Source organism: Otolemur garnettii, unplaced genomic scaffold, assembly GCF_000181295.1.
Source record: "Otolemur garnettii isolate 467f Iridium unplaced genomic scaffold, OtoGar3 scaffold00002, whole genome shotgun sequence".
Classification (NCBI taxonomy): domain Eukaryota; kingdom Metazoa; phylum Chordata; class Mammalia; order Primates; family Galagidae; genus Otolemur; species Otolemur garnettii.
Genome location: NW_003852397.1, coordinates 17,961,133 through 17,970,472, shown reverse-complemented (window position 1 = coordinate 17,970,472; position 9,340 = coordinate 17,961,133). Strand labels below are relative to the sequence as shown.

Sequence of the window (9,340 nt, the reverse complement as noted above, 5' to 3'; positions counted from 1 at the left end):
AGGCAGTGGTGCCTCATGCCTATAATCCTAGCACTATGGGAAGCTGAGATGGGTGGATTGCCTGAACTCACAGGTTTGAGACCAGCCTGAGCAAGAGCAGAGACCCTGACCCTCTGTGGTGGCAGGTACCTGTAGTCCCAGCTACTCAGGAGGCTGAGGTAAGACAATCGTGTGAGCCCAAGAGTTTGAGGTTGCCGTGAGCTATGGTGCCATGGAACTCTCCTAGGACAAAGTGAGACTCTGTCTCAAAAAAAAAAAAAAAAAAAAGAAAAGAAAAGAAAAGAAAAAAAGAACACAAGAGCCAGGAGGAATAAGTGTGAGCTCTAATCTGGAAGCTATTCCTCCTTGCTAATTAACATACTGGATCTCAAAAATGTGTTTTTATTGGTGAAAATAATGGCCTGAGGATTTGTGTGTAGCATGATGAAACTCTCAATGACAAATGTAAAGGTATGTGAAGTATCTAGGGGCTATATTTATGTTCCAGAGACCTCACTCCTCCTAACATGCATGAGCAAGGTAGGAGAACCTGAAATGATGATACCTTAGACTAAATCCCACCCTCTCCAACCTCCAGAGTGAACTCTCGAGGAATTTGAGCAGTGCCCTGTCAACCCATATTGGAGCCTGAGCTCAGCAAAGAAAAAAGGTGTTCCTTATATACTCTTACAAAAATATTCTCCTACATTTAGAACTAAGTGGGAAAGTTAATAAAATCTCTACAATCAAAAAATATGGCCATTCTCTTGAGTTTTTCTAAGAAAAACTGGCCTGGGTGGAGAGACTGAGAAGGGGGCATGGGGTTAAAACAAAATGGAGACTTTTTATGAATCTCATAAAACCATATTTGTTAGGGATCACTGCCCCTACATGGCAGAATCATGAAGACAACATGTCGAGTTGAATATGTTGAATAATTCCTTAGGTCCCTATATCTAAATCACATAAGCTGTTCAATAGAATATTCCATGGAATAGTATAAAATAATGTAAGATGTATTTCCTTTCAGAAAGTTGGTGAATTTTATTTAAATTCTTGGATTCCAGATGACCAAAATTTGCAGGTGCCAATGGTAATTAGCTGCTGTTGGGTCTCCTATTCCTCAGGCAGATCTGGAGTGATGTAATATTCTTCATGGTCAGGTTGCCCCAGTGGAAATCCTCTGCAAAATTACTGAATACCAATATGAGGCTTGTACTCTACTCATGGAGAATAAAGAACATGTTGGAAATAGAGGACAAATAATCTGCATGTAAATGCAAAAAGTGATAGTCATGTGCAAATACTTGAAGACTGTATCCAGGAACAATTCATAAACACAGCAAGCTTGCTGAAAATTCAGGTCATCTGATGCAAATTCAAATTGGTCTTGATCCATACCTACCCAGTTGGTGAAGAGAGCCTTGTATCTGATCAACCTAAAAAAACGTTGTCCCCCTGGGTGGCACCTGTGGCTCAAAGGAATAGGGTGCCAGCCCCATATACTGGAGGTGGTAGGTTCAAACCCTGCCCCAGCCAAAAAAAAAAAAAACTGCAAAAAAAAAGAGTTGTCCTCAGTTTAACCAGCAAAGCTCATAGTGTTCATGTAGGACAGCCTCTTGCTTCAAACTGAATATTTTGTAAGGGCAGTGACCCATAACAAATACTATACAGCAACGTTTCAACTTGGCTTCAACTACTATTACAAATGTCCCAGTGAAGGAAGAGCAGCATTCCAACACATCTGCCAGTTAGGATGCACGTGAAGATTTCCTGAAAAGTGGTGGTACCCATTTAGGTGGCAGCAGCAGAGAAGCGCTCTTTAAAGACACTCTGACACTGAAGTGGGGCACACCAAGGACAAAACGGCATTGAATTATACTCTTGTGCTGGTACTTATTAAATTTGATCTGTATAGGTAATAGTAGAACTTCCTCTTGCCTTACTAATTTTCTTCTGAATGGTTGTTCTGTTTTATTGGAACAGCCATGAAAATCAGGTTCTGGCTCGGCGCCTGTGGCTCAAGTGGCTAAGACGCCAGCCACATACACCTAAGGTGGCGGGTTCGAATCCCCAGCCCAGGCCCGCCAAACAACAATGATGGCTGCAACCAAAAAATGGCCGGGCGTTGTGGCGGGTGCCTGTAGTCCCAGCTATTTGGGAGGCTGAGGCAGGAGACTCACTTGAGCCCAGGAGTTGGAGGTTGCTGTGAGCTGTGATGCCATGGCACTCCACCCAGGGGGACAGCTTGAGGCTCTGTCTCAAAAAAAAACAAAAAAACAAAAAAGAAACGAAAATCCGGTTCCAAAGTCATGAGTCATATGGTTGGTAGGCATGGAAGAAACCTTTTTTTGCACATCCTTAGCTGTTCTTGATCTGTTCTAGAAAATCTACCTTCAATTAGGAAAGAATGTGGAGGAAGAGTTACAGACTACCAGATGATAGATTTTGGTGAATTTATGAGGGAAAAGAAAAAAAAAAAGACCCTGGATATAAATCAATGGAAGTCTTGAGATTTCTTTAGAATGAGAAAAGGTTCAATTAGAAAAACACACCCATTACTGGCCTATGATTATTTCTCAAAACACCATTTCAACATGCAAAATGCCATGCCAGACATTGCCAGACATTGTTCTACACATTTTGAAATAATTAACTCTAACATTCTTGACAACACACTATGTGAAATACTGTCTGTATTCTACAAAAGAGAACACTCTTTGCTTTCTCTTGGTGAAATTCAGTATAACAAAAGAAAAGGAAACTGTCTTTAAGACTCATGGGAGTACCAGTATTTCTAAACTAATTCATCATAAGAACTAAAAATAAATACATTAGGAAACTTGTCAACTAAAAACCACAAAGGATAAGGAAAAATATGACAGTTCAATGAATAAAATTTCTCTACTATAATATTCTTAAACTTTTCTATGTATGCATGTGTAAATTACATTTCATGGGTACATTTCATGAGTATAAAATGGTGGTGGAAAATTCATACTTCCTTTTAGTAGAATAACCATATCCATTAAAGTGCAGTAGAACCCTGTATGTTGACCATCCAAAGGAAGATTCAAAAATGACCAATTTAAGGACCTAGGCCTATGGTAGTGATATGTACATGTGGTGCATATCCAGTCTACGAAAATTAAGTCAGCTTAAAGAGGTGGACAGTGTCACCCATGGAGCTTCTGCTGTATAATAATTAGTAGATGGTATTTTGAATGTTTACAGTCATTTGTTTATGTTCAAAGGACTTTACTAACCATACATCTAAGAAAATTACTACCAACCCTGCCCAAACAAATACAGGACTATAAGAAAACTAATGGAATTCAGCTGAAGTTTCCAGCTAGATGTGAAGGGAAAGGTGATTAATGAGTTTTCAGGTGAATAGAAACTTTCTCAGGTTGTTGCTATGGTGCTTTGACAGCAATTTGAAGGCTTAACAGGGAAGAAGACAAACGAATACAACAGCGAAATTGGCCACCTACCACTAGTCATTGTTCCAAGCACAATTCCACGAGGTCTGGGTGAGCTGAGAATTAATGCTTTCAAGGCACATTCATGAAAAGGGATTTTGTGAGCATCAGACAGGTACCTCAATATTGATCAGGAAAATAAGAGAAGCTGTCAGAGAGATTTGTCAGAGACTAGGTTTTTCTTTTACATTGTGATGATCATTTCCCTGTTTACATAATTACAAGGTTTTAAACAAAACCATCAATTTTGTAACTTTTCTTCACTCTTTCCAAATGATTAAAAATAAGTGGACATCTTGGTAATATAGCCGTCAGTGTTTCTGACATTTTGTTTTGTGACATAATAGTCACAGTTCCTACTATTAATAATTAGTTCTCTGGGAATAAAGTTCAGTGTAATGAAGGTGACCTCATAAAAATATATTAATTATTAAATCAGTTTTTATTATCCTGATGTCACTCAAAGACAGTGTTTCCTCTAAGGCAGAGGTTCTGAACCTTCCTAATGCCGTGGCCTTTTAATACGGTTCCTGTGGGTTGTGACCCACAGGCTGAGAACCATTACTCTAAGGTGTACACCCATACACATACACAGTGTGTGTTGTTTCCACCAGTGTGAGCTACCCTAGGGTGTGAGTCTTGATGTGTTTTGCTTAGAGCTGTATCACTAGCATCTAGGATAGTGCCTGTACCATTAACAGAACTAGATACATGTCTGTGGAGAAAATTGTGCCATACAAAGCATGACGCTTATGGATTGACTTGTATATAAGCTGAATGTTTCCCAGAGCAACACTGAAAAGTTGAAGTTTTATTTTCTTTAATTTCAGCCTCCGCTTTCTGTACTCTTCCACGTCCCCATTTAATCCGCTATATTCCCTCTATACAAGGAAAGGTTCACTGACTTGGAGAATCATAACATCCCACTCAAATTAACATTTCAGCCTCACCTGGTTGCTGTTACTAAGGCATCTAGAGAATTAGATGCCTTAGTAACATCTAGACGGGTTTGGGTGCAGAGGCTCACACCTGTAATCTTAGCACTCTGGAAGACTGAGGTGGGTGGATTGCTTGAGCTCAGGAGTTTGAGACCAGCCCAAGCAAAAGCCAGATTCCCATCTCTACTAAAAATAGAAAAACTAGTGGGTGTGGTGGCTCAGGCCTGTAGTCCCAGTTACTCATGAGGCTGAGGCAAGCAGATAGCTTGAGCCCAAAAGTTTGAGGTTGTTGTGAGCTATGATGATGCCATGGCACTCTACCCAGCACAACAGACTGACACTTGGTCTCAAAAAAATGAATAAATACCTGTAGTTCCAGCTACTCAGAGGCTGAGGCAAGAGAATCATTTAAGCCCAAGAGTTGGAGGTTGCTGTGAGCTGTGACGCTACAGCACTCTACCAAGGGCAACATAGTGAGACTCTGTCTCAAAATAAATAAACAAAATAAATTAAAATAAACAATTCTTAAAAAAATAAAAAGAATTGCAGATGGAACTGATTGAGCTCTCAGTTGATGGAATAGGAGATTCATTGTAAGATACTGAGAAAAATCCAGTAGAATTATGCAAAAACAGAGTAGAAATCTCAGCCTTTGGCAACGTGCCAGAAAAAAAATGCTTTCTTGCTTTTCAACCACTTATTGCTACAAATCTACATTCTGCCACCTAAGCCAGATCCAGATGCCCTTAAAATCACTAATGACTGACACCCCTCTAGAGGACCAACAGAAACTGCAGACCTCCGTGCTGCAACCAACTATTCAAATGCTTTCCAACAAAAAGCAGATGTAATAGTCGTCAATAGGTCAGCTAACTTTAATAGTAACAAATAGTTTTCATTTTTTTGAAATTATTAAGCACATAGTAGTTAGATTTTTACAAAGTAATATACATTTTAAGGTATTTCTAATGGGGTATCTTGAATCCACCTCATTTGATTACGGCTATAATACATTAATGTGGCCTTCCAACATGGAAAGTTTCCCCACCCCTGGTTTAGGCAATACCAGCAGCAAAAAGGGGCAGATGATCCACTTCTATAAGTCAGTCATGTTTATTCCTAGCAAGTTTAAACAGAGTAGAAACAACCAAAGTGGTAGATTGGGGCTGAGTTGTTCTGGCTTCTCCCATAGTATACTCATTTATTTTTTACAAAGAAACTTTAGAGTCCTCAATTTAGAGATCATGAGACTAGCAAAGCATTTTGTGAACTGGAGGAAGGCTGGGTAGTCCGGTTTGCCATCACACACCATGAGACTCTTCAGCTGACCCTCTGCCTCCTTACTCCCCCATCGGCCCCCTTCCAGTTCCCCATGATACCGCCATCTGCCCCAGGTGTTCTGTAATATTCCAGGAGTCACTCTTTACTTCTCTCTGTATTTCACCTGGCATACCCATGTCACCAACAACTCCTGCTGCTTCCACTTCTAAAATATATGATGAACTGAGGGACCTCTTTCCGCTGCCACCTCCTCAGCCCGTCTACCACCTGTCCTGAGCCTGACTACCTTAAACTCTCCCAGTACCTCCATGGTTTTGCCATAACATCTTCTCCCCAGAAGAGCTAAAGTCATAATTTTTAATGACTGGGCCTCCAGTTTCCCTTATAAAAAGTGATTATATAATATTTAATATATACTAAATGTATGAAGAGAAATAAAGCAAACATCAAAATGCCAGGACACAGTTATATCCCCATCTGTATCCTCCCCTGTCAATTCTCCAACTCTCCTGCATCGCATTTGGTATTTGTCCTGCCAATACATCTCTTTTTGGTCTACTTCTTTAAATGGTATATATTATTTTGCATATTTAAAGTTCAACATCAAATGATATTATATTGTATGCATCCTTTAGCAACTTTTTTTACCTCATTGTCAGGCTGTGTATATTATTCCACATTATTATTATTATTATTTTATGAGACAAAGTCTTGCCATGTTGTACAGGCTAGTTGGTCTCAAAATCCTGGGCTCAAGGGATACTCCCACCTCAGCCTCCTGAATACTCCACATTCTGAATTAACAATATTTCATTAATCCATTCTCCAGCTGATATATATCTAAGTGGGTTAGGGGTTGGATTTTTCTGTTATTGTTATTACAATGTTACCACAGATATTTATGTATGACTCTTACTGTTTTCAAAGTAGCAGCTTCAAAAATCTAAGTAGGATGTAGCTTATAAACTTATCAAAGCATCATCAATAAACTTAGGCAAATTAAGACAAGTTTCACTGCAGGCCTAATAAAATTCATCATGTATCTAGACATAATCTGAAGTAAATCACAATGTGCACTGATATTAGAATAAAAAATTCATTTAAGGGCGGTGCCTGTGGCTCAGTGGGTAGGGCGCCAGCCCCATATACCGAGGGTGGCGGGTTCAAACCCGGCCCCAGCCAAACTGAAACAAAAAAATACCCAGGTGTTGTGATGGGCGCCCATAGTCCCAGCTACTCAGGAGGCTGTGGCAAGAGAATCATCTAAGCCCAGAAGCTGGTGGTTGGTGTGAGCAGTAATGACATGGCACTCTACCAAGGGCGATAAAGTGAGACTCTGTCTCAAAAAAAAAAAAAAAAATTCATTTAACTGCTGATACTGTTCCTAAATGTCACTCAGATTTTAAGATCATTTGTTTCTATTTTAAGATAAAAATAAACTGAATACACTAGGTACCATTAAAAATTTTAAACTCTGGAATAATTTAGGATGGACCCTAAATGTTCACTGTCCAATGCCCTCACAGATGTAGGAGTTTCCTCCACAAATAACCCTGCAAGTCCTTCCTAATAGCTTGTTCAGTTTTGGTGCCTGCGCTCACTTCCCAAGACAGCTCACGCCATCCTTGCTTTTCATTGTTTTAAAATTGTTCTTTATATAGTGCAGACTTGTTTTCTTAGAACTACTATAGGGATACATGATATAATCATTTGAAAATACCAATTTCAAGTACAACTGCAGGCATGATGATTTCTAAATGATATGATTTTTGTTTTATTTGATCCTCCCCACCCTCGTATATGGGGCCGGCGCCCTACTCACTAAGCCACAGGAGCTGCCCAATGATATTATTTTTTAACAATACATTTTTGCTTTGTTTTGGCATTCTCACCTCCAAAACTTACTATTTTTTTAAACTCAAAAAGAAAAAAATATTTCTATAATGCATATTGATAGTTCTGTTGAGTTGGCAGTTTTGTGTTGTCAGTTTTTGGTGCATTCTTGGCTGAAGAATGATCAGACCTGCCAAAAGCAAGGCAAGCATAAAACAAAACTTACTGTGGAGGAAAAAGGTTAGATGATGAATGAGCCCCTTGTCACAACAAAAAGGCTCTGGTAATGTCTGGGGTTCAGTTTTATGCATATGGATGGAGACCTCCTCATGGCTTCATACATCACACTGGCATCACTCTGAAGGACAGTTAATGACACAGTAATCAGCCCTAGGTTACTCCAGTTCACTTTCCCAACTCTGCTGTGCCTGGGCTACCTGGCCTGGGGCTGGGGAATCCCAGGCATTCTTCTGCAGATTAGCGGGGGTTTCTCCTTTCCCCAGGGGTAGCTGTTGCTCAGGGCAGGATTAAGGTGGGGCAGCACCAAGAAGGGGCCGCCCTTGTCCTGCTTCACAAATGGGGCAACTGCTAGAGGCAGCACCAAAGCAAGGCCCCCATTTTCTCGCCAGGAGGTTCTCAGAGGTCCCTTGCTATCTACCTAAAAGTTCCTTAGATACAGTATCTTTATTTTATAATATTTATTTTCTCAGCCCTCTAGAGATTGGAATAATTTGAATTCATTACAATGAGATCTTACATCTAAAAGTCACTTTACCATATGAAGCTAAGCCAGTTTGAGGATGATGAGTTCTACTCTCCTCAGTCTAAGAATGCTGATTGTATGTCTTGTTGTATGTTTTGGTCTTTAACCAGAACTTTAATCTGGCCTGTCAGGTTTCTGGTTGACTAGGCCAACAATGGGCTTCCCTTTCTGTTTTGGCAGGATCCAGTCTCAGCAAGAATTATGCTGAATCAGTTTAGAAAAAATCCCTCACCCTTGTGATCTGACCACCTTAATATTCTATCATGCTGGCCTGCCTTTAGCAATGATGCTACTGTGTTGGTATGGCTAGAAATCCCCTTCTATTTGATGCTTCCTCCTAGTCCATCCATGACCCTCACCCTGCTTCTTGGTTATAAATCCCCACTTGGCCTCACCGCAGTCAGAGTTGAGTCCACTCTCTCTCCCTCACTGCAGGATTTTGTTGCACTGGTCTCTACACCTATTACCATGGCCTCCCTTGAATACAGTTTGCCTTGTTATCTTTAACAAATGTGTCACAAGGAACTTTTTTTAAACATTCTTCTCCATGAAGCCAATGTATTGAGGAATACAATCTTCTCTTTCCTTATTTCCCTCAGACACCCTCTCCTCCCTTGTACTTTAATTACCCCAGTTTGTCTAGAAGTAGGAAATAGCTTGAACTAGCCATTGGAGAGCCCTAAAAACAATCTCATTGAACAAAAGTTCATTTTTATCCCCTCTTGAAATATGACAAAGAAAGTGGCACCACTGCATGGCTAGCATATTTCTTTGAGAAATATTCATAGCTTTCAATTCCTTTCAACAATTATTTACTAGGTACAGGGCACTGGATTGAGAACCTGGCTTTCTGTTCATACTAAAGTTGCAAGAAGTACAACTTGTGACATTCCCATCCTTAAAAGTTAGTAGTGCCAAAGACTCATAGAATAAAGAAAGCTACACAGGATGTTTTATAGACTTGGCAATAGCCCTAATTAGGCCTTGGTATTTTCCCAAGAGAACATTATGCATTCAATGCTAACCTAGTTTATACATGGAGTTTTAACAAAAGTGAATTAAAA

At 39.9% G+C, this 9,340-nt stretch overlaps 1 pseudogene; it reads left to right on the top strand.

Moving 5' to 3' along the window:
* Window positions 1-813: 813 nt before the first annotated feature.
* LOC100950246 lies at window positions 814-3,550 on the top strand (annotated as a pseudogene).
* Window positions 3,551-9,340: the final 5,790 nt, after the last annotated feature.